Raw genomic sequence first — 25,316 nt, 5'->3', positions numbered from 1 at the left:
AGGCAGGAGAATGGCGTGAACCTGGAAGGTGGAGCTTGCAGTGAGCCGAGATCACGCCACTGTACTCCAGCCTGGGCAATAGAGCGAGACTCCGTCTCAAAAAAAAAAAAAAAAAGAAGAAGCAAGCAAAATGTAACAACCAGAGTCTTTAAACTTGGAAGAGGAGGGTCAGAGTGATGTGAAGGAAAAAGGACCTGTCTTTGTAGGCTTTGGTGATGGAAGAAGGGGTAATGAACTAAGGAGTATGGGTAGCATCTAGAAACTAGCAAAAGCAAGGACATAGAATACCCCCTAGAGCCTCCAACACCCAGTGAGACCCACTTCAGACTTTTAGCCCAGTGAGACCCACTTCAGACTTCTGACCTCTATGACAGTAAGATAATACATTTGTGCTGTATTAAGCTAATAATCTACAGTAATTTGTTAAAACAGCAAAACTAAACTGATATAAGGCCTAATATTGAAAAAGCAGTGTACTGAAACAGGCATAACCTTCCTGTTATGGAATACCCTTTCACTGTGTCTCAGTAATACAATCAGACCTTGTGATATAATTGTGTGTATGTTTGTGTATATGTGTGTCTATCTGTGGGTGTGCATATATGTGTGCATAAATACGATGTGTGTATATATAGTGTATGATATGTATTGTGTGTATATGGTGTATATGGTATGGGTGTATATATGGTGTGTATGGTGTATATGTATATGTATGTATGGTATATACATATGTGTGTATATATGGTGTGTGTGTGTATGTGTGTGTACAGTGTGGATGTGCATATATGTGCATATATATATGGTGTGTATATATGTGTGTATGGTGTGGGTATATAGATGTGTGTATATATGCATGTGTATGGTGTGTGTGTGGGTATATGTAGGTGTGTATATGTTTGTATATATGAGGTATGCGTGTGTATGGGGTATGTGTATGTGTGTATATATATGGTGTATATATGTGTATGGTGTGTGTGTATGGTGTGTGTATGGTGTGTATGTATGTGTGTGTATGGCATGTGTGTGTATATGCTCATGTGTGTATAGTGTGTATATGTATATGTGCGTTATGGTGTGTATATGCATGCATGTGTATATGTGTGTATATATGTGTGTATATGTATATATGGGGTGTGTGTGTATATGTAGGTGTGTATATTTGTGTATATATGGGGTGTGTGTATATGTGTGTGTGTATGGTTTTTATATCATATGTGTATATATGTAGGTGTGTATAGGTGCATATATGGGATGTGTATGTGTGTATATGGGGTGTGTGTGTATATGGGGTATGTATGTGTGAATGGCGTGTATATGTGTGTATATATATAGGTGTGTATATGCACATATGAGTATGTGTATGTGTGTATATAGGGTGTGTGTACATGTGTGTATGGTGTATATATACATAGGTGTGTATATGTACATATATGGTGTGTATGATGTGTATATATGTGTGTATATATGTAGTGTATATATGGGGTGTGTGTGGTGTGTATGTGTGTCTATATATGTAGGTGTGTATGTGTGTGTATATGGGGTGTATATGTTATATGTAGGTGTGTATATGTGTGTATGATGTATATATATGTAGGTGTGTATATATGGGGTATATGTGTGTGGGTATGTTCTTGTCCATGGTTCCTGGCTCATAATCCCATAACCCTTCGTACAATCTTAATGTTAGGGCACTTTCAGCCTCAGAAGCAAGCCTCAGGAAGCAGAATCTCTGTCTCTCTCTCTCTCATCTTCTCTTGCCCTCCTTTCACCTGCCCAAAACAGGACTCTCACTCCAGAGAGGGTCCTGCCCTATACCTGTAGGAAGGAACGCTGCACTGAGAGGCCAAGAAGAATCTGAATAGATGGGCCTTGAGTTTCCCCCTCAGTCTATTAGCATTAGATCAACTCTATTTGTCCAATCACATTTCAACACATTCGTGCATGCTTCAGTCACAACGATCCAATGAAGTCTCCATAAACGGCCTGAGAAGACAGGGTGAGGAGACCTTCTGGACAGCTGAACAAGAGGCGTCTGATAGGAAGGTACAAAAGAACTCATCCACACCCCAATTCCACGGGAACAGAAGCTCCTGTGCTTGGGACTCTTCCAACCCTAGCCCTACATATCTCTTCATCTGGCTGTTCATTAGTATCCTTTAAAATATCCTTTGTAATAAACTGGTATATGTGTTTCCCTGAATTATGAGTCAATCAAATACATTAATAGAAGCCAAAGAGTGTTATAAGAACCCCAACCTGCAGAGGGTTGGCAAGATGTCCCAGAGGCCTGGTCTTGTGGCTAGTGGGGCAGAGTGGGACAGTCTTGCTCACAACCTGTGGAATCTGATGCCACATCCAGGTAGACGGTGTCAGAATTGAACTGCAGGACACCAGCTGATGCCCACTACAGCTTGCTTCTCCCCCACACATTTAGTCACAAAGCGTTTTTTTTTTTTTTTGAGACAAAGTCTTGCTCTGTCACCCAGGCTGGAGTGTGGTGGCGTGATCTCAGCTCATCACAGGTTCACAGCCTCTCAGGTTCAAGCGATTCTCCTGCCTCAGCCTCCTGAGGAGCAGGGATTACAGGCATGCGCCACCACACCCAGCTAATTTTTGTATTTTTAGTAGAGACAGGGTTACGCCATGTTGGCCAGGCTGGTTTTGAACTCCTGGCCTCAAGTGATCTACCCAGCTCGGCCTCCTAAAGTCCTAGGATTACAGGGGTGGGCAGTGGGCCACCGCGCCTGGCCAAGTCACGGAGTTTTCTGTGTTGATTATTGTTGTGGCATGAGAGAAGAAAAATGAGTTGGTTTTATACACACTGACCCTGAGCACAATACTGTACCTAAATAGCCTCTGAAGATACCGGATAAACTAAGTATTTTATTCCTCCCCAGATTCCTATATTGAAATTCTGTACCCCAGTGTGATGGTATTAACACATGAGGCCTTTGGAAAGTGATTAGCACATGAGGGAGGAGTGCTCAGGAATAGGATTAGTGCCTTATAAAAAGGATCCCAGAGAGCTCTTGGCTCCCTTTCACCATGTGTGGACATAGCACGAGGGGGGGTCGCCTGCAACCTGCAAGAGGGCCTCACCGGAATCTGCTTGCACTGGCACCCTGGTATCAGACTTCCAGACTCCAGAACTGTGGGAAATAAATGCTTGTTGTGGCGGGACATGGTGGGTGATGCCTGTAATCCCAGCACTTTGGGAGGTGGAAATGGAAGGACTGCTTGAGCTCAGGAGTTTGATACTAGCCTGGGCAACATGGCAAGACCCTGTCTCTATAAAATATTTAAAAATTGGCTGGGTGTGGCACCTCACGCCTATAATCCCAGCACTTTGGGAGGCCGAGGTAGGCAGATTGCTTGAGCTCAGGAGTTCACGACCAGCCTGGGCAACATGGTGAAACACCGTATCTACCAAAAAAAAAAAAAAAAAAAAAAAAAAAGGCCAGACTTGGTGCCTCACACCTAAAATCCCAGCTACTCAGAAGGCTGAGGTGGGAGGATTGCTTGAGCCCAGAAAACAGAGGCTGAAGTGAGCCGAGATCGTGCCACTGCACTCTAGCCTGGATGACAAAGCGAGATCCCGCCTCAAAATAAAAATAAAAATATACAGCCACGTGTGGTGGCACACACCAGTAGCCCCAGCTACTTGGGAGGCTGACGTGGGAAGACTGCTTGAGCCCAGGAGGCTGAGATTGCAGTGAGCTATGATCACGCCACCGCACTCCAGCCTGGATGACAGAGTGAGACCTTGTCTCAAAACAAAACAAAACAAAACAAAAACAACAAAAAAGGCCCAACGCGGTAGCTCACACCTGTAATCCAGGCACTTTGTGAGGCCAAGGTGGGAGGAGAGCTTGTGCTCATGAGATCAAGACCAGCCTGGGCAACATAGTGAGACCCTGTCTCTTAAGAAAAAAAAAGTTTGCCCTTTTAGTCATACAGTCTGTGGTACTTTGTTATAACAGACTGAATCAACCAAGACAAGAATTAAGAAGTGTGTGCAAAATAGACAAAAGACAGTTGAGTACAGAGATGTGCTTAATAAATGTGACCAGGCTCCTCTCTTCCTTCACTGAATAATCAATTGTCATGTTGGATATTTCCAATGTCTAGTTCAATGGGATTTCTAGGTAATTTTGACACATACTGTTGTTTATAATTATTAGCAGTGCTTAATATTATGCAGTATGCATTCTTCTTTCTTATGGCTATCTCTAAATTTACTTCTTTGTAGCTGCAGTGTATCCTACGAAATGAATGTGGTATAATTACTTAATCATTTGAATCATCCCGAACAGTAATTGTGGTCAAGGTAACACAGTCCTTGATTCTGTAGCAGTGGTCTAAATGTCCTTGATTCTATAGCAATGGTCTAAATGTCTTTGGGACAGGTAAAAAGTCTAAATGTCTTTCATGGCCTCCTTAATGCCACAAAATTACAGAGTATCTCCTCGGGGGGGGGAAAAAAGGACATTGATAAACATACACAGTAAGTGTATATACAATATTCCTTGGAAAATTATAAATGGAGTTAAAAATCAGCTAGACCTTGCAGGGCACAGTGATTCATGCCTGTAATCTCAGCCCTTTGGGAGGCCCAGGTGAGAGGATCACCTGAGGTCAGGAGTTCGAGACAAGCCTGGCCCACATGGTGAAACCCTGTCTCTACTGAAAATACAAAAATTAGCTGGGTGTGGTGGTGGGTGCCTGTAATCCCAGCTACTTGGGAGGCTGAGACAGGAGAATCGCTTGAACTCGGGTGGCAGAGGTTGCAATGAGCTGAGACTATGCCATTGTACTCCAGCTCAGCCTGGGCAAGAAGAGCAAAACGTCGTCTCAAAAAAAAAAAAAAAAATCAGCTGGACCTGTAGGCACACGTCTATAGTCCCCAGCTACTCAGGTGGGAAAGGAGAAAAAAATCCCTTAGGCCCCGGAATTCAAGGCTATGGTGAGCTGTGATTGCACTACTGTACTCCAGCCTGGGTGACAAAGTGAGACCCCATCTCTTTAAAAAAAAAAAAAAAAAAAAAAAAACACACACACACACACACAAAACAGCTTGGGCATGGTGGCTGATGCCTCTAATCCTGGCACTTTGGGAGACTGAGGTGGGCAGGTTGCTTGAGCTCAGGAATTCGAGATAAGCCTCGGCAATATAGTGAAATCCCATCTCTACAAAAAATACAAAAATTGGTCCCAGCTACTTGGGAGGTTGAGGTGGGAGGATCACTTGAGGCTGGGAGGTTAAGGCTGCAGTGAACTGTGATTGTACCACTGGACTCCAGCCTGGGCAACAGAGTGAGACCCTGTCTCCAAAAACAATCCCACAAAACAAAATGAAAACAAACAACAACAAAAAAATAGGACCTCAGGTTAAGGATTTCAATTCTAGACCATTTGAGGCTGTGAATTACTTTATGGAAGGCCCTCAGGTTAAGGAGAATAGTTCTAGACCATTTGAGGCTGTGGTTCATTTTGTGAACTTGCAAACACACATCCCAGTTACCTTCACATGTATGTTGCTCCTCATGTACAGACATCACATAACAGCAGCACTCACTGAGCACTCACACTCCAGCGTGCGGGTCTATGGTTCTACACATGTTAACACATTTCGCCCTCCTCACAAGCCTATCTTCAGAAGGCTCAAAAAGCTAACAGGCAGAAACAGGACTCAGATCTTGGTCATCTACATTTAATGTTTGGTCTTAAGTCTTATAAACACATATCATTTAATTAAAAAAAAAAAAGGATACTCACCTGACCTTTTAAGATGTTTAATGATTTGTCTTCCTCCTCGGGGATGCTTTTCCTGAAGGATGCTGGCCTGGGGGAAACAGAACCAGAAGGGTAACACCTGCCATATCTAATAAAACCAAAGAGAAATACAAGGCCCCGAGATGGAGTTTCTGGGAGATTCCTGAAGAGCAAGCTGAGATGTCTGAGATGATGAAGCGTGGAGCTGCCCCTCCCCTTATCTCCCACATCAGGCACGTGCCCCTCTATAGGAGGAATTCTACTCCTGAGGCCACTGTCTCCTGTCACTCAGGCGGCCTGAGTGGAGAGCACTTCTGGCTCTGAAAGCGTCACCTCATGGCTGTTTCTGCCTTGTTGTTGGTGAATTTCCCGGCGGGGCTCAGGGGCTCATGTCCCTCCGTGGCCCTTGTTCTCAGGCAGGTAACGCTTGGTTAAGAGGTGAAGGCAGGGGAAGCAGTAGAGACGCTGGAACCACAAGTTGCAGCTGTCACACACACCTGCGTCACCCAGAAGGCCCGATCACCTATCCCAGCACAGAGACGCTGGAGCCACAGGTTGCGCTGTTGGAGCCACAGGTTGCGCTGTCACACACACCTGCGTCACCCTGAAGGCCCGATCACCCATCCCAGCACAAGCCTGCACGGACGGCTCAGCCTCACCACAGCACAGGCTGTCCTGAGACACATCTGCGCCCCTCATACACACTAACGCCCAGCACGGCCACGCTGTGGGCCCCGCCACCCCACACAATGCAAAGGTGCATCCGTGGGCCACGGAGACCCGTCCTGACCACCACCCCACACAACCCCCAGAGTGCACCTCACAGAGCAGAGTCCCCGGGACACACCGCCGAGGTTCACAGGTGTAGGCTCCGTCGACCCAAAGCCTCGGGAGCACCCCCGGTCACCAGTTATGGTGCGAGCCCGGCTGTGTCACCCCACACTCTCCAGCAAGTGCGTCACCGTCAGAAGCTCAGTGCCCGTCTCCCCTGGGAGCCATGGGCGCCAATCTCACCTGCGCGGACTGGCGGAGACACAGCGGTTGCGTCACCAGTGCAGAAGCGCACCCAGCACGCCCCCCATCGCCCCCAATGACGCTCGCGTGCACCCGTGTCACAGTTACGGGGACAGGGCCGCCGCATCAGCCTCGTACTCCCACGCAAGTGCGTCATACACTCGGTCCCGCCACCCATGGAGGCCAGCGCGCATGCGCACCCCGGACCCGGGAGAGGCCTCGAGCACCTAGCTGCGAGCGCGCGCAAGCAGCAGCAGAGCCCGACACGCATGTGCGTGCACACAGATCCCGACACAAATGTACACCCAGACCCCGAAACGCATGTGTGCGTGCACACAGACCCCCAACGCATGTGTGTGGCCAGACCTTGACACGCATGTGCAACCAGACCCCGACACACATGTGCGCGTGCACAGACGCTGACACATGAACACACTGACACGCGTGCGCGCACTCTTCCCATTCCTTCCTTCCTTGGCCTCTCCCGAAGCCGCGGGCGCACTCGGCGGTCCCCCTACCCCAGTGCTTGGCATGTACCCCTGGGTTCCTCCCAGGAAGCGAATGCCCTACTCAGGCCCAAACACACAGAGGCTTCAGGAAGGGATGAGAGGCTTGAGGAGTACGCCGGACCATGTCTGGGGAAACCAGAGCCCCAAGCCCCGTGTCCCAGCATGCAGCGCCTTAAGTTCCTGGGGGCCTCTGGGAAACGTAGTCCGGGACGGTCCCAGGCAGGGGCCTCAGGGCGCGTTCCAGGCAGGCAGCCCCACACTGAGTCCATCTTGCTCCCTGCAGACGCCCCTTCCCGACTGGGAGACGGGCTGTGTCACCCCAGCTGGGACCCCGTCTGGCCTCTGAGTGGGGTGATGCCGGGCGAGCCATGGCTGTCCTCAGAAGGGTATCCTCTCCTAGGCCCTCTGAAGCGTCACCTGGAATTCTCTGCAGGCCACCGGCCAGCACAGGCTGCCCGAGCTGCTTTTCAGTGTCCCTTGCTTGCTGGATTGTAAACAATGTGCAGGCCACAGTTATGCCCTGTTAGTCACGCTCTCATTCCAAGTAGTAATGTCGCAGGGTCTACAGGATGTTGCAGGTACTTAACCACAGCCTCATTCTGACTCAAAATCCCACTTTTTAGAATTTATCCCAAGGAAACAGCTATAGTAGTACACACATGTATGCCCAATATGTTTGGAGATTATCTTGTGTGTTGGAAGTTTTTCTTTGAAATTGATGCAACTGTAGAGTCTTAGGTAGTTGTTCATATAATACTGAGAAAGCCTATGTAACTTTCACTTGGTTACCCCCATTTGGTGATTGCAGTATACAGTATAACATCACTTCCAGGACATTCACACCATCCATAGATGTTATGCAAATTTCAAGACGGTAATTTTTTTTTTTTTGAGACGGAGTTTCGCTCTTGTTGCCCAGGCCAGGATTACAGGCATGAGTCACTGCACCCAGCCAAGACGGTAATTTTTAAAAATGAAAATCTTGCAGAAGATAGAGGAAAATATCACAGTAGAGTACAGAATGAATTAGTCTGCTATATAATGGCATAAAATACATTTACTAATAGTGATACTGATTCATGTAAATTGAAAGAATGTATCATTAATTACTGAGAGGAAGGTAGGTTTGAAAGGGTATGTATAATTTGGGAGGAGATATTTTGGTGAAACTAAGAACACAGGCTCTATAGTATAACTTTCAGAATGTGAATCTGAGCCCTAACAGTTATTAACTGCTGGTTTCCTCACTAATAAAATTGGGATAATAATACTGTAAGGTATGACTGTCTCAACTATTAATTATCAGACTATCTAATACATACAGTAATATGTAAAGATTTTTTAAGTTTGCGGTTACTATTGAAGATCAGTAACATTACACTGATCCTGAATCCAGTTTTAAAAAAGAAACTCATCTGCAGTTTTTATTTTAATTTTTTTGAAACAGGGTCTCGCTTTGTCACCCAGGCTGGAGAGCAGTGGCACGATCTCGAACACTGATCCTAGGCTCCTAGGCTCCAACCTCTGCCTCCTAGGCTCAAGTCATCCTCTCACCTTAGCCTCCCAAGAGCTGGGACTACAGGTGCACACCACCACCTCTGGCTAGTTTTTGTAATTTTTTTCTTTTTTTTTTTTCTGTAGAGACGGGGTCTCACTATGCTGCCCAGGCTGGCCTTGAACTCCTGAGCTCAAGCAATCTGCCTCCTTGGCCTCCCAAAGTGCTGGGATTACAAACAAGGGCCACTGCACCTGGCCTGCTGTTTCTTCCTTATACTAAAACATGTACTTGCCAAACCAGCTGTCAATATAGTGAATGCTAACCAAAAAGAACTTTCAGAGCCTGATGTTAAGAACGAAATTTGTCTTGTTTAAGCACATTAGGTGAAAAGATTCTAGGACACATAAGGAGGAAATGTTCCCTCTGACAAGCAAGCAGGGGAAAAGAGAGATGATTCTGCATCAAAAATTGTGCTCAAATAATATGATCTTAGAAGATGCCAAACTGGGAACATTAGCAAGAGGATGAATCATGTGTTCTATGTGTTACAGGACATTCACGCAAACCACTTTAATTGCCATCGTACTCAGTTTCACTTATCTTGGATTTGTTATTTGTCTAGTGGGTATTTTTTACTTGTACATATAATCACGGAAACGTTACTTGTACAAGCATATTTGTAAGATAACAGGCATCAGTGATTACTGTCATGGTCTTTGAAAGAACCATTAAAATCATAGAAAATTTAATTCTGAAAGGCTGTAGAGCCATTTGTTCCAGAACCAGATTTGCTCCAGAACCCCCCTGGATATCAAAATCCTTGAATGCTTAAGACCCTTAGACAAAGTGGTGTAGTATCTGCACATAACCTATCCACATCCTCCTGTACATTTTAGATCATCTCTAGATTCTTTATAAATATCTAATGCTAATAATTTTCATACTGTATTGTTTAGAATAATGAGAAGAAAAGTCTGTACACGTTCAATACAGATGTTTGCGTCTGTAAAATAGGATGCAAACATCCTATTTTTTTGGCCAAGGATATTTTCCATCTGTGGTTGAATCCACAGATACAGAACTCATTCCAAGGGTGCACTATATTTTTTAATAATTTGTTGCCATGGGATTAGTTTCAGATGATGTGTCTCTAATCCTGTAAGGTGTAAACATATGAGAGGTTTTCCAAAACAAGACAAAGATCACTGGCACGTCCCTCCCGTCCCCACACGCTCACAGGTCTAATGTGACCCGTGGCTGGGCTGGATGCTTTTTACAAACCACCACTTGGAAAGTCTTTGATTCATTTACTTTATCAATTAGAAGGACTTAATGTTCCAGAAACAAAAGCACATACATGTTTAGATGGGAAGTGGAGGACTACAAACATATATACCAAAATATGATTAACAGTAATTATCTCTAGATGGAATTATGGGTAATTAATTCTGAGATTCTTTTTTATGAACTCCTTAAAGGACTGAATTTTTTTGCAGTTGGCCTGCATTAATCCCATTACAAGAAATGAAAGTTAAGGGAGTCCTAATTTTTAAAAATGATTGGCCAGGCGCGGTGGCTCAAGCCTATAATCCCAGCACTTTGGGAGGCCAAGGTGGGTGGATCATGAGGTCAGGAGTTCGAGACCAGCCTGACCAACATAGTGAAACCCCATCTCTACTAAAAAAGACAACAGTTAGCCAGGCATAGTGGTACACGCTACTCCGGAGGCTAAGGTAGGAGAAGTGCTTGAACCCGGGAGGCGGAGGTTGGGCCGAGATTGCACCATTGCACTCCAGGCTGGGCGACAGGGCAAGACTCTGTCTCAAAAAAAGAAAATAAAAAAAAAAAGATTAACGGCCAGGCATGGTGGCTCACGCCTGTAATCTCAGCACTTTGGGAGGCTGAGGTGGGCAGCTCACTTGAGGTCAGGAGTTTGAGACCAGCATGGCCAACATGGCAAAACCCCATCTCTACTAAAAATACAAAACTTAGCCGGGCTTGGTGGGGGACGCCTGTAATCCCAGCTACTCAGGAGGCTGAGACAGGAGAATCGCTTGAACTTGGGAGTCAAAGGTTGCAGTGAGTCAAGATCAGGCCACTGCACTCCAGCATGGGTGACACAGCGAGACTCCATCTCAAAAAAAAAAAAAGACAAAATAGACTTTAAATCAAAAACTGTAAAGAGAGGCAAAGAATGTCATTATATAATAAAATCAGTCCATCAGTCAAGATGATACATTAATTATAGATATGTATGCATCCAGCACTGGAGCTCTTAAATACATAAAGCAAACATTAAGAAATCTCAAGGGAGGGTTAGATTTTAATACAGTGATAGAAGAGAACTTCAGATCCTACTTTCAACAAAGGAAAGATCATTCAGACAGAAAATCAACAAGGAAACACTGGACTTGAATTACACTTTAGACCAGATACGCCTAATGGCTGTATTCTGCACCATCTCTCTAACAGCAGCAGCATTACATTCTTCTCAAGCACACATGAAACATTCTCCAGGACAGATCACGCTAGGTCATGATACAAATCTTAAGAAATTTACAATGACTGAAATCATATGAATGATCTTTTCCAACCACAAGGGCATAAAGCTAGAAATCAATAACGGGAGAAATTTAGGTAAATTAAAAAATATGTGGGTATTAAGCAACGTGCTGCTAAACAACCCATGGGCCGGGGAAGAAACTGTAAAAATATTTTCAGACAAACGTAAATGTAAACACAGCATTCTCAAATCTTGAAGAATGCAAGAGAGGCAGTTCTAAGCCGGAAGTTTATAGCAATAAATACTTATATCACGAAAGAAGGAAGATCTCAAACAAACATTTCAAGGAACCAGAAAATGAACAAATGGAGTCCAACGGTAGGAAGGAAGGAAATAATAAAGATTAGAGCAAAAAATAAGTAAAATACAGACTGGAAAACAATATGAAAAGATTTTTAAGGTTTTTTTTTTTTTTTTTTTTTTTTTTTGAGACAGAGTTCCCACTGTTCCCATAGACAGAATTTCTAATGTTGGAATCATTAGGCTTTAAAGAATTGCGTAAGATGTTTCTCAGGTCCCAAATTCCAGCGAAATAGCTGATGCCAAGCAGTCTGAAGACATCCACAGAGCAACAGAATCAGCATGAGAATAGTTTCTTCATCTTCCTTTCTCATGATTGCACCCTGCACTCTTCAACCAGTGACTTCCACACTTTAAAACCCTTAAAAACCCCAGCTCCAAACTCCTTGGGAAGACGGATTTCATTTTCATCCCACCTCCTTATTCTGCAGCCTGACAGTAAACCTTCTTTCTTTGCTGCAACCTGCTGTATAGACATGCCGCGCTCACGGGGCAACAGACCTACTACGGTTATAACATTGGCACGAAAACACACAATGGAAGAATAGAGCCCAGAAAGAAATCCAAACTCATGGTCAAATGATCTCTGACAAGGGTGCCAAAATCACACAACGGGGAAAGGACGATCTCTTAAATACATGGTGTTGGGAAACTGGACACTTGCAGGCAGAAGAAAGCAACTGGACCCTTCTTTTACTTCATATAGTAAAATGAGGCCAGGCATGGTGGCTCACCCGAGGTCAGGAGTTTAAGACCAGCCTGGCCAACATGGGGAAACTCCGTCTCTACTAAAAATACAAAAATTAGCCAGGTGTGGTGGCGGGAGCCTGTAGTCTCAGCTACTCAGGAGGCTGAGGGAGGAGAATCACTTGAACCTGGGAGGTGGAGGTTGCAGTGAGCCGAGATTGTGCCACACCCAGCCTGGGTGACAGAGTGAGACTCGGTCTCAAAAAAGTAAAAAAGAAAAAAAGAAAAATGAAGTTAAAATGGATTAAAGACATAAAAGTATGACCAGAAGCTGTAAAACTACTGGGAGAATACATAGGGAAAATTCTTCGCATCGCCCTTGGCAATGAGTTTTTGGCTATCGCACCAGAAGATCATCCTACGAAAGCAAAAATAAGTAAATGGGACTGCGTCACACTAAAAATGTCCCGCACAGCAAAGGAAACAATAAAATGAAAAGGTAGCCTACAGACTGGGAGAGACTGTTTGCAAACCATATATCTGATAAGGGGTTAATATCCAAAATAGGGCTGGGCATGGTGGCTTACACCTGGAATCCCAGAACTTTGGAAGGCCGAGGTGGGAGGATCGCTTAAGCCCAGGAGTTTAAGATCAGCCTAGGCAACATGGTGAGACCCCATATCTACGAAAAATTGAAAAATTAGCTGGGCATGGGCTGGGCGTGGTGGCTTACACCTATAATCCCAGCACTTTGGGAGGCCGAGGCGAGCAGATCACGAGGTCAGGAGATCGAGATCATCCTGGCTAACACAGTGAAACTCTGTCTCTACTAAAAATACAAAAAAAAAAAAAATTAGTTGGGCGTGGTGGCATGCGCCTGTAGTCCCAGCTACTCGGAGGCTAAGGCAGGAGAATCACTTGAACCTAGGAGGCGGAGGTTGCAGTGAGCCGAGATTGTGCCACTGCACTCCAGCCTGGGTGACAGAGAGAGACTCTATCTCAAAAAAAGAGTAGAGAAGAAAAGAAAAATTAGCGGGGCATGATGGCATGTGCCTGTAGTCCCGTTACTCAGGAGGCTGAGGTAGGATTACTTGGGTCCAGGAGGTAGAGGCTGCAGTGAGCTGTGACCACTGCACTCCAGCCTGGATGACAGAGCAAGACCCTGTCTAGAAAACAAACAAACAAACAAAAACAACAAAACATAGAACTCAAACAACTCAACAGCAAAAAACCAAATAACCCTGATAATAAATGGGCAGAAAAGTTGAACAGCTATTTCTTGATAGAACACATACAAATTGCTGTAAGTCTGTGAAAAATTGCTCAAGATCACTACTATTATTCAGGGCCACACAAAGTTAAACCACAATGAGACATCACCTCATACGTGTAAGAATGGCTTTTATTAAAAAACAAACAAACAAAAATAACATGTTGGCGAGGCTGTGAGGAAAAGAGGATCCTTGTACACTGTTGGTCAGAATGTAAATTAGTATAGCCAGTATGGAAAACACTATGGAGATGCCTCAAAAAACTAAAACTATCAGATGACGCAGCAATCCCACTCTGGGTATATATCCAAAGAAAATGAAATTAGTATGTCATGGCGATACCTGTGCTCCCATGTTCACTGCAGTAGCATTATTCACAGTAGTCAAGATAAGGAATCAACCTACATACTCATCAGGAATGAATAAAGAAAGTGTGGTAAAGACAACACAATGCAATGCTATCCAGCTTTTACAAAGAGGGAAATCCTGTTATTGTGGCAACATGGATAAATTTGGAGGGCATTGTACTCAGTGAAATAAGCTAGACACAGACAAATGCATGATGTCATTTACATGGTAAAAAAAAAAATCAAACTTACAGAAGAAGAACGGTGGTTGTCAGGGGCTGGGAGGGTGATGGGGAATGAGAAGATTAAAGGAGTGGGAATAATTTCTGGAGATTTATTGTCTAGCATGGTGACTCAATATAATGAGTAGTATTGTGTACTTTATGCCAAGAGAGTAGATTTAAATGTTCTCATTGCAAGTATGATTATCAGTGAGTTGAGGGATATGTGAGTCAGCTTGATTTAATCCGCAGTGTATACACAGATCAAAGCCTCTGTAGACCATAAACATACATAAATTGTCACTGAAGACATGTGCCAACCTCGGCAACTCATACTCAACATTAAACCATATGGTTCTCACAGCTCACACAAAGGGGGAACTGAAAAAAATACAGCAGCTGTCCGCCCAAAGAAGTCCAAGTCAATAGAACAAATTTCGATTTACTGCATATTGAAAAACATCCCTCCCTTTGGTGACAAAGAAATTTGCTCAAACCCCACTCTTAAAAGTCTTACAAAACTGACAGCTTTGCCAGGTACAGACTAAACAAGCTAACTTTCTCTTTTCTTGTGCTCTAAAAATCAGCCCCATGGAAAAGACCAAAGGTATCTGTGTTTGACTCCACCTAAAAACGAATCCCTTCCTTACCCAAGCACGCTGTAAAATAAAGTGCTAACATGAACCTCTAGGAAGGATTTTTCTGTAGCATCAGATCTTAGAAAACCAGAGCATGCAGCAGGACGTCAACAGTTTGACAAATGGGTTTGTGGATACTCAGAGGAGAGGGCTGGTCAACCAGGGGTACGGGGAGGAATATACCTGCCTGGTTCTTGCCACACCCCCTGGGAAGGAATTACTGGGATACGCCGCTATTAGGGAAGGTATCTGGGGCCATAAAGAGTAAAGAGTCCTAAGTCATATAAACACAAATCATTTAATGAACAAAAAAGGTACCTCATGTGGAGAGTTGACTTGAAGACATGTAATATATTAGGTCAGTGCAAACGTAATTGACGTTAAAGGTAATGGCAAAAACCCCAATTACTTTTGCACCAACCTAAATAATAATTTTTTCCCCTCAGGATGCTGTTTCTGCAGGATGCCAGCCTAGGGGAAAGGAAGAACAAGACCCTAGGGTCTTTCTGGAGCACTGGCTGCATGAACAAATGCCCTCCAGGGCACGCCTGCCCCCAGGCCATGGCCGAAACCGATCTGAACTGAGAGGACACTGGCATTTGTGAGTTTCAGAGTTCTTGGGGACTAACCTGTATTTACTGGATTCTAGAACATGTCGTTCTCCCAACACTGACCTACCAAGTTAGTCACCTCTCCCTCCACAAGGATTCCCACTCCCGAGGCTTCCTGTTACTGCAACACAGGAGCCTGTATGGAGAACACGTCTGGCTTGAACACTGTTATCTATGGCGATGGCTGTGCCCTTTGTGCTGGTTCAGTTAATGACAGGGTCCTGGCTCTCATGTCCCACTAGGGGCTGCTGCTCTCAGGCAGGTACCACACGGTTGGAAGGTGAAGGCAGAGGAAGCCCAGAGACAATGGAAATACAAGTGGCAGACTGTGAGTCAGTGACTGGTCTACGACTGTGGCTAGGTGATTGGGAGCGTGGCCTATTGTGTCGTGGATGCGACAGGGGCTGTGTCACCCCATCTGGGACCCTGTCTAGTCTCTGGTAGGGTGATGCCGGGCGAGCCATGGCTGTCCTCAGAAGGGTATCCTCTCCTAGGCCCTCTGGAGCGTCACCTGGAATTCTCTGCGGGCCGCCAGCCAGCACAGGCTGCCCGAGCTGCTTTTCCGTGTCCCTTGCTTGCTGGATTGTAAACAATGTGCAGGCAGCAGTTATGCCCGGTTAGTCACGCTCTCATTCCAAGTACTAACGTCACAGGGTGTGGTATAGTGCGGGCCCCTCACAAACATCTAATTTTGACTCAAAATTCCACATTTGGAATTTATGGGTCCAGGAGGAGGAAACAGTTAGAAAGACAAGAAAACAGAAGTACACAAATGTATGTGACAGAGTGATCAAGAAAAATGTTTTTCTAGGAAAGTTATTTCTTTTTCTAAAAAACTGAGATAACTGTAGATTCACATGTAGTTGTAAATAATAATAGAGACAGATCTGGTATGCCCTTAACCTGACTTACACCAGCAGTGATAGCTTATAAAACTACAGCACAGGCCAGGTGCGGTGGCTCATGCCTGTAATCCCAGCACTTTGGGAGGCCAAGGTAGGCAGATCACAAATTTGAGACCAGCCTGGCCAACATAGTGAAACCCTGTCTCTACTAAAAATACAAAAATTAGCTGGCCATGGTGTTGGGAGCCTGTAATCCCAGCTACTCAGGAGGCTGAGGCAGGAGAATTGCTTGAACCCGGGAGGTGGAGGTTGCAGTGAGCTGAGATTGCGCCACTGCACTCCAGCCTGGGTGACAGAGAGAGACTCCATCTCAAAAAACAAAGAAAAACAAACAAGAAAAAAACAAAACTACAGTACAGTATCACAGCCAGGATACTGACATAGATTCCATCCTTGATCTTATCTATGATTTCCAGAGACTATTGTTTCAGCAATGAAAAAACAGAAATATCTCACAGTATAGATTAAATTATTGTCTGCTATGTGATGGCAAGGAATACTAATAATATTGATTTTTTTTTTTTTTTTTTTTTTTTTGCCATTGCACTCCAACCTGGGCAACAAGAGCGAAACTCCATCTCAAAAAAAACAAAAGTGCCTTCCTTGAACCCGCTGTCTGCGTAATCAATATTAACCAAAAATAACATTCAGAGTCTGATGTTATGAATGAAACTCATTTCATTTAACAAAACGAATACATTAGCAAAAGAGATTCTAAGAAATATAAAGAGGAAATGTTCCATCAGCAGCTGGGGGACAGAGACACTGTTCTGCATAAAAAACATCTAATTTAACGACTCTAATCTGAGAAGATGCCAATTTGAGAACATTAGCAGGAGGCTGAATCTTGTGTTCCACAGGATAAGGGAGATACATAGGAGATACTGTCATCTAATTCTTATTCTATCTTGGAAATGTTACTTATACAGCCCATATTCGTTACTTGTACAAATAATCTTGCTAATGTTACATGAAAAGTCCGTATCTGCAAGGCACCCCGTGATTAGTGTTCATCAATGATTATTGTGATGTCCTGGGAAAGGAACATTAACATTCTGTAATCTAATTCTAAAAGGCTGTCTTTGTTGAACAGTTGTTGCCATAGGTTAGATTCAGATGATGTATTTCTAATCCTATACGGTAGAAATATGTGAGAGATATTTCAAACCAAGGCAAAGATCACTGGCATAGCCCTTCCCCTCCCAACACACACACGGGTGTAATGAGATTCATGGCTGGGTTGGATTCCTTTTATAAATGAAGATTTGGAGTCTTTGGCTCACTTATGATTAATTAGCAAGATTCAATACTCCAAAAACAAAACACGCACATGCTTAGAGGCAAAGGAGAGGACTAGAAACATAAATACCGTTTCAAATGGTTTTTTTTTGTTGTTTTTTGTTTTGTTTTTTGAGACATTGTCTCCCTTTGTCACCCAAGCTAGAGTGCAGTGGCATAATCATGGCTCACTGCAGCCTGGAACCCCTAAGTTCAAGTGATCCTCCCACCTCAGCCTTCTGAGTAGCTAAAACTATAGGTATGCACCACCATGCCTGGCTAATTTTTTTCAATTTTTTATTTTAGTAGAGATGGAGTCTCACTGTTGCCCAGGCTGGTCTCAAACTCCTGACCTCAAGTGATCATCATCCCGCTTTGGCCTCCCAAAGTGCTGGCCATTTAACATGTTAATCAGTGATTATCTCTGGAGGGTACAATTATAGGTAATTTGGAGATTCTTCTTTAAGGGCTCCTTAGGGACTTTTTTTTTTTTTTTTTTTTTGCCTCCAGCAGGCCTGCATTAATCCTATTATAAGAAATATAACAAGATAGGAGCAGGGTACAGTGGCTTGTGCCTGTAATCCCAAGGACTTGAGAGGCCGAGGTGGGAAGATCACTTTAACTCCGGAGATTGAGGCTGCTGTGAACTATTATCAACCCCCCGCACTCCAGCATGGGCAACAGAACACAACCTGTCTATAAGGAAAAAACAAAACAAAACAAAACAAAAACATATAAAAAAAGAAATGTAGGCCAGGCGTCCCGGTGGCTCACGCCTGTAATCCCAGCATTTTGGGAGGCCAAGGCAGGCAGAGCACCTGAGGTCGGGAGCTCGAGATCAGCCTGACCAACATGAAGAAACTCTGTCTCTACTAAAAATACAAAATTAGCTGGGTGTGGTGGCACATGCCTGCAATCCCAGCTACTCAGGAGGCTGAGGCAGGAGAATTGCTTGAACCCAGGAGGCAGAGGTTACGGTGAGCCGAGATCACGCCACTGCACTCCAGCCTGGGCAGAGCGAAACTCCATCTCAAAAAAAAAAAAAAAAAGGACATGATTATGATTATACCACATTAAAAAAAAAAAAGGACTATGGTTATGGGGGAGCTAGTACATTGTTGTCATGAAGGAAACTCTGAATGGATTGGCCTATGAGAGGCAAAATCACTGCCTCTCAAATATGTCAATATGGTAATGCTGGCACCTATGATTATATTACCTTACATGGCAAAGGGGAATCAATGTTGCAGATGGACTAAAACTGCTAATGGGCTGACACTAAGATAGTGAAGATTATCCTGAGTTACCTCAGTGGGCCTAATGTAATCACCAGGGTCCTCAAAATTAGAAGAGGGTCAGATGAACAGAAAGAAGTAGGGTCAGAGTAATGTGATGGAAAATGGACTTGACGTGTCTTTGCAGCTTTGATGATGGAAGAAGGGGTCATGAGCCAAGGAGTGTGGGCAGCGTCTAGAAGCCAGCAAAAGCAAGGACATAAAACACCTCCTACAGGGCGGGCTTGGTGGTGGCTCACGCCTGTAATCCCAACACTTTGGGAGGCTGAGGTGGGCTAATGAATCACCTGAGGTCAGGAGTTCAAGACCAGCCTGATCAACATGGAGAAACCCCGTTTCTACTAAAAATACAAAAATTAGCTGCGGATAGTGGCGCGTACCCTGTAATCCCAGCTACTCGGGAGGTTGAGGTGGGAGAATCACTTGAATCTGGGAGGTGGAGGTTGCAGTGAGCCAAGATTGTGCCACTGCACTCCAGCATGGGCAACAGAGCAAGACTCCATCTCAATTAAAAAAAATAAAAATAAAAAAAGACTATCTCCTAGAGCCTCCAGGCACAAACACCTCCTAGATCCCTGCCAACATCTTGGTTTTGGCCCAGTGAGACCCACTTCAGACTTCTGACCTCTAGGATAGCAAGATAATATATTTGTGTTGTATTAATAAATCTGTGGTAATTTGTTAAAGCAGGAAAAATAAACTGATATAAGGCTTAGTATTGAAAAAAGTGTCACTGAAACAGGTACAACCTTCCTGTTCTAAAACATGCTTTCGCTCGGTTTCAGTAATACAATCAGACCCTCAACACAATAATGTAGCTAAATTGCCTCTGTAGGCATCTTAATTAACTGAGCATTTTGTCCCCTCCCCGCCAAATTCTTACATTAAAATCCTATCCCTCAATGCGATACTATTAGGAGGTGGGGCCTCTGGGAGGTGATTAGGTCATGAGGGTGGAACCCTCAGGAATGGAATTAGTGCCTTATGAAAAAGACCCCAGAGAGCTCGCATCTCTTTCCTCCATGAGAGGACACAGCAAGATGGTGAAGGTCTCCAACCTGGAAGAGGGCCCTCAACAGAACTTGACCACGCTCTTCTCAGACTTTCAGCCTCCAGAACTGTGAGCAATAAATGTTTGTTGTTTCAGCCACCAGTCTATGGTACTTTGTTATAGCAACTGAAACAGACTAACGTAAGAATAAATTAAGGAGTGTGTGCAAAACACAAGAGACTATGGTACAAACATGTGCTCAATAAATGTGGCCAGGCTCCTCTCTTCTGAAGGACTCATGAATAATCCTAAATAATATATTAAAATGTCATGTTGGATAAGGTATTTACAAAAATCTCATTCAATGGAATTTCTAGGCAATCGAAGGATTTCCTTCATTTACTGTTGTTAATAACTATTAGTGGTGTTTAATATTATGTCAGGTGCATTCTTCTTTCTTATGGCTATAACTAAAGTTACTTCTTTGTAGCTGCAGAGTATTCCATGAAATGAATGTGGTATAATTACTTAACCATTTCCACCATCCTGAACAGTAACTGTGGTCAAGGTACACAGTCTTCAATTCTAGACCAATGGGTCTAAATGTCTTTGGGGCAGGTACATTCTTCTTAATGCCATGAAATTACAGAGTATCTTCCTAGGGTGGTGGTGGTGGGGGACCAATACACTAACACTGATAAACACATATAGTAAATATATACACAACGTCCCTTGGAAAGTTGTAAGTGGAGTTAAAGGAAGGCCCTCAGGTTAAGGATAACAGTTTTAGGTCATTTGAGGTTGTGGTTCACTTGATGGAAGGCCCTCAGTTTAAGGAGAATAGTTCTAGACCATTTGAGGCTGTGGTTCATTTTGTGAACTTGCAAACACCCATCTCAGTTACCTTCATATGTACGTTGCTCCTCATGTACAGACATCACATAACAGCAGCACTCACTGCGCACTCACACTCCAGCGTGCGGGTCTATGGTTCTACACATGTTAACGCATTTCACCCTCCTCACAAGCCTATCTTCAGAAGGCTCAAAAAGCTAACAGGCAGAAACAGGACTCAGATCTTGGTCATCTACATTTAATGTTTGGTCTTAAGTCTTATAAACACATATCATTTAATTAAAAAAAAAAAAAAAGGATACTCACCTGACCCTTTAAGATGTTTAATGATTTGTCTTCCTCCTCGGGGATGCTTTTCCTGAAGGATGCTGGCCTGGGGGAAACAGAACCAGAAGGGTAACACCTGCCATATCTAATAAAACCAAAGAGAAATACAAGGCCCCGAGATGGAGTTTCTGGGAGATTCCTGAAGAGCAAGCTGAGATGACTGAGATGATGAAGCGTGGAGCTGCCCCTCCCCCTGTCTCCCACATCAGGCACGTGTTCCTCTATAGGAGGAATTCTACTCCTGAGGCCACCATCTCGTCACTCATGAGGCCTGCATGGAGAGCACTTCTGGCTCTGAAAGCGTCACCTTATGGCTGTTTCTGCCTTGTTGTTGGTGAATTTCCCGGCGAGGCTCAGGCACTCACGTCCCTCTGCAGCCCTTGTTCTCAGGCAGGTACCACTTGGTTAGGAGGTGAAGCAGTAGAGGCGCTGGAGCCACAGGTTGCGCTGTCACACACACCTGCGTCACCCAGAAGGCCCGATCACCCATCCCAGCACAAGCCTGCACGGACGGCTCAGCCTCACCACAGCACACGCTATCCCGAGACACATCTGCGCCCCTCATACCCACTAACGCCCAGCACGGCCACGCTGTGGGCCCCGCCACCCCACACAGTGCAAAGGTGCATCCGTGGGCCACGGAGACCCGTCCTGACCGCCGCCCCACACAACCCTCAGAGTGCACCTCACAGAGTCCCCGGGACGCACCGCCGAGGTTCACAGGTGTGGGCTCCGTCGACCCAAAGCCTCTGGGGCACCCCCGGTCACCAGTTATGGGGCGAGCCCGGCTGTGTCACCCCACACTCTCCAGCAAGTGCGTCACCGTCAGAAGCTCAGTGCCCGTCTCCCCTGGGAGCCATGGGCGCCAATCTCACCTGCGCGGACTAGCGGAGATGCAGCGGTTGCGTCACTGGTGCAAACACGCACCGAGCACGCCCCCCATTGCCCCCAATGACGCTCGCGTGCACCCGTGTCACAGTTACGGGGACAGGGCCGCAGCGTCAGCCTCGTACTCCCACGCAAGTGCGTCACACACTCGGTCCCGCCACCCATGGAGGCCAGCGCGCATGCGCACCCCGGACCCAGGCGGGGCCTCGCGCTTTGAGCTGCCGGAGCGCGCAAGCAGCAGCAGAGCCGGACACGCATGTGTGCACAGACCCCTACACGTATGTGAGCGACGACAGACCCCCGATACATAGTGTGCTCAGCCGTTGCGGTGCCTGTGCGGGCACACAGACCCTGACAGGCGTGTGCGCATGCACAGACGCCGACACGCATGTGTGCATGGAGCCCGACACGCATGTGCAGGCACAACAGAGCCCGACACACATGTGCGCGTGCACAGACTCTGACACGCGGACACACTGAGACGTGTGTGTGCACCCCTCCCATCTCTTTCCCTCCTCCGCCTCTCCCAAAGCAGCAGACGCACCCAGTGGTCCCCCAGTGCTGGGGTCTTGGGGCGGGGGGTGAGGCTAGAGGAGGACGCGGGACCAGAGCCCCAAGCCCCATGTCCCAGCATGCAGCACGGCGTACTCCTGGATGATCTCTGGGAAACGTAGTCCGGGACGGTCCCAGGCAAGGGCCTCGGGGCGCGTTCCAGGCAGGCAGCCCCACACTGAGTCCATCTTGCTCCCTGCAGACGCCCCTTCCCGACTGGGAGACGGGCTGTGTCACCCCAGCTGGGACCCCGTCTGGCCTCTGAGTGGGGTGATGCCGGGCGAGCCATGGCTGTCCTCGGAAGGGTATCCTCTCCTAGGCCCTCTGGAGCATCACCTGGAATTCTCTGCAGGCCACCAGCTAGCACAGGCTGCCCGAGCTGCTTTTTGGTGTCTCTTGCTTGCTGGATTGTAAACAATGTGCAGGCCACAGTTATGCCCGGTTAGTCACGCTCTCATTCCAAGTACTAATGTCACAGGGTCTACAGGATGTTACAGGTACTTAACCACAGCCTCATTTTGACTCAAAATCCCACTTTTTGGTATTTATGCCAAGGAAGTAGCTATAGTCGTACACAATGTTGAAGTATATTCACAAAATACTTTTTTTCTGAAAATGTTTTTCTCTTTTAATTAGATAGACTTTAGATTCATATGTAGTTACAAGAAATAAAATTGAGAGATCTTGTGTATCTTTCACCTGGTTACCCCGGCTGGTGATTGTAGTATATAATACCACAACCGGAAGGTTAACATTGATGTAATCCACTGACGTTACCCAGAATTTCTAGAGAATAATGTTTTGTTTGTTTGTTTTGAGAAGGAGTTTCGTTCTTGTTGCCCAGGCTCAAGTCAACGGTGCCATCTCGGCTCACCGCAACCTCCGCCTCCCGGGTTCAAGCGATTCTCCTGCCTCAACCTCCCTAGTAGCTGGGATGATAGGCATGCGCCACCACGCCCGGCTAATTTTTTTTTTTTTTGTATTTTTAAGAGACGGGGTTTCTCCATGTTGGTCAGGCTGGTCCCGAACTCCCGATCTCAGGTGATCCGCCCACCTCGGCCTCACAAAGTGCTGGGATTACAGGCGTGAGCCACCGCACCCGGTAGAGAATAATTTTTAAAAATGAAAATCTTGCAGTGGAGGGTAAAGGAAAATCAGATTAAATCATGGTCTGTTATACAATGACACATATACTACATTTCCTAATAATACTGACATTAATTGAGAAAAGTTCTGATGAATCAACAAGTGAAAAGGGTAGGTTAGAAAGGTACATATAATTTGAGCAGAGATGGTTTGATGAAATTAACACAGGCTCTGTGGTCTGATTTGAGGGTATTAATCTGAGCTCTGATAGTTATTAACTTCACAGTGTGGTAAAATTTCCTCACTGGTAAAACTGCAAGAAAGATAGTACAATGTATGATTGTTTGAATAGCATCATCTACATGAAACACACAGTCATATATAACAATTAAGATAAGGTAGCTGTTATTATCAAAAATCAACAACGTATCTCAATCCATTTTCATAAAAGTAACAAGTCTGCTATTTCCTTTTAATTAGGGAGACAGAGACATGATAGTTCCTTTAAAAATCTAGTTTAAAGATTCTTATCAGCTGGGCGCAGTGGCTCAGGTCTGTGATCCCAGCACTTTGGGAAGCTGAGGTGGACAGATCACTTGAGGTCGGGAGTTCAAGACCAACCTGGGCAACATAGTGAACCCTTGTCTCTACTGAAAATACAAAAGTTAGCCGGGCATGGTGATGGGTCCCTGTAATCCCAGTTTCTCAGGAGGCTGAGTCAGGAGAATTGCTTGAACCTGGGAGGCAGAGGTTGTAGTGAGCCAAGATTGTGCCACTGCACTCCAGCCTGGGTGACAGAGTAAGACTCTGTCTCAAAAAAAAAAAAAAAAAAAAAAAAAAAAGAACATTTTAAACTACTGCTATCTAATTTTATTTCATATACCTTTGAAATGTTACAGTCAATATTTGTCACTTGCACATATAACCTTGGGAATGTTTCCAAAGTACATATTTGTAAGGTATCCAGTGAGTATTTTCATATTCATCAATGATTAATTTTTCAAAGCAAGGAAACATGACTGGCATCTCTCCTCTCTCCACATGCACACAGACATAATGTGACCCATGGCTGGGCTGGATTTCTTTTACAAACTATGATTTGGAGAGTTTTTGCCTCATTTACATGATTAATAGGATTCAATGTTCCAGAAACAAAACACACACATTCTTAGAGGTGGAGGGGAAGACAATAAACATACATACTAAGTGTTAACAGGAATTATCTTTGGATGCTATAAATATGGGTAATTACAGCTGGACAGTGGCTCACACCTGTAATCCCAGTACTTTGAGAGGCTAAGGCGGGTAGATCACTTGAGGTCAGGAGTTCGAGACCAGCCTTGGCCAACATGGCAAAACCCCATCTCTACTAAAAACACAAAAATTAGCTGAATGTGGTGGCAGACACCTGTAATCCCAGCTACTCAGGAGGCTGAGGCAGGAGATCACTTGAACCCAGGAGGCAGAGGTTGCAGTGAGCCGAGCTTGCGCCATTGCACTCCAGCCTGGGTGATAAAAGCAAGACTCTGTCTCAATAAATAAATAAATAAATAAATAAATAAATAAGGGTAATTTTTAGTTTCCTCTTTGTGTGCTTTCAGGGGAATAATTTTTTTTTTTTTTTGATACAGGCTTTCATTAATCCCATTATAAAGTATATAATTATAGGGAGCCCCAAATTTAAAAAAAGATTAGCAAGGAAAAAGGA

The 25,316-nt window shown here is 45.0% G+C and overlaps 1 protein-coding gene across 14 annotated transcripts in view; it reads right to left on the bottom strand.

Moving 5' to 3' along the window:
* ZNF331 (zinc finger protein 331) overlaps positions 1-22,168 on the bottom strand; it is a 41,909-nt gene extending 19,741 nt beyond the window's left edge. The window contains exons 1-4 of one of the 14 annotated variants that reach the window (XM_050771399.1): positions 21,958-22,161; positions 21,390-21,542; positions 21,062-21,128; positions 5,776-5,842 (exon numbers count right to left, since the gene is read on the bottom strand). The gene's annotated coding sequence lies outside the window, so the exon portion shown is untranslated. The other 13 variants (XM_050771401.1, XM_050771394.1, XM_050771406.1 and 10 more) reach the window with 13 other exon arrangements.
* Between the last annotated feature and the right edge of the window lie 3,148 nt (positions 22,169-25,316).

Source organism: Macaca thibetana, chromosome 19 (assembly GCF_024542745.1).
Source record: "Macaca thibetana thibetana isolate TM-01 chromosome 19, ASM2454274v1, whole genome shotgun sequence".
In the NCBI taxonomy this organism is placed as follows: domain Eukaryota; kingdom Metazoa; phylum Chordata; class Mammalia; order Primates; family Cercopithecidae; genus Macaca; species Macaca thibetana.
This window is presented reverse-complemented; position numbering and strand designations above follow the sequence as displayed.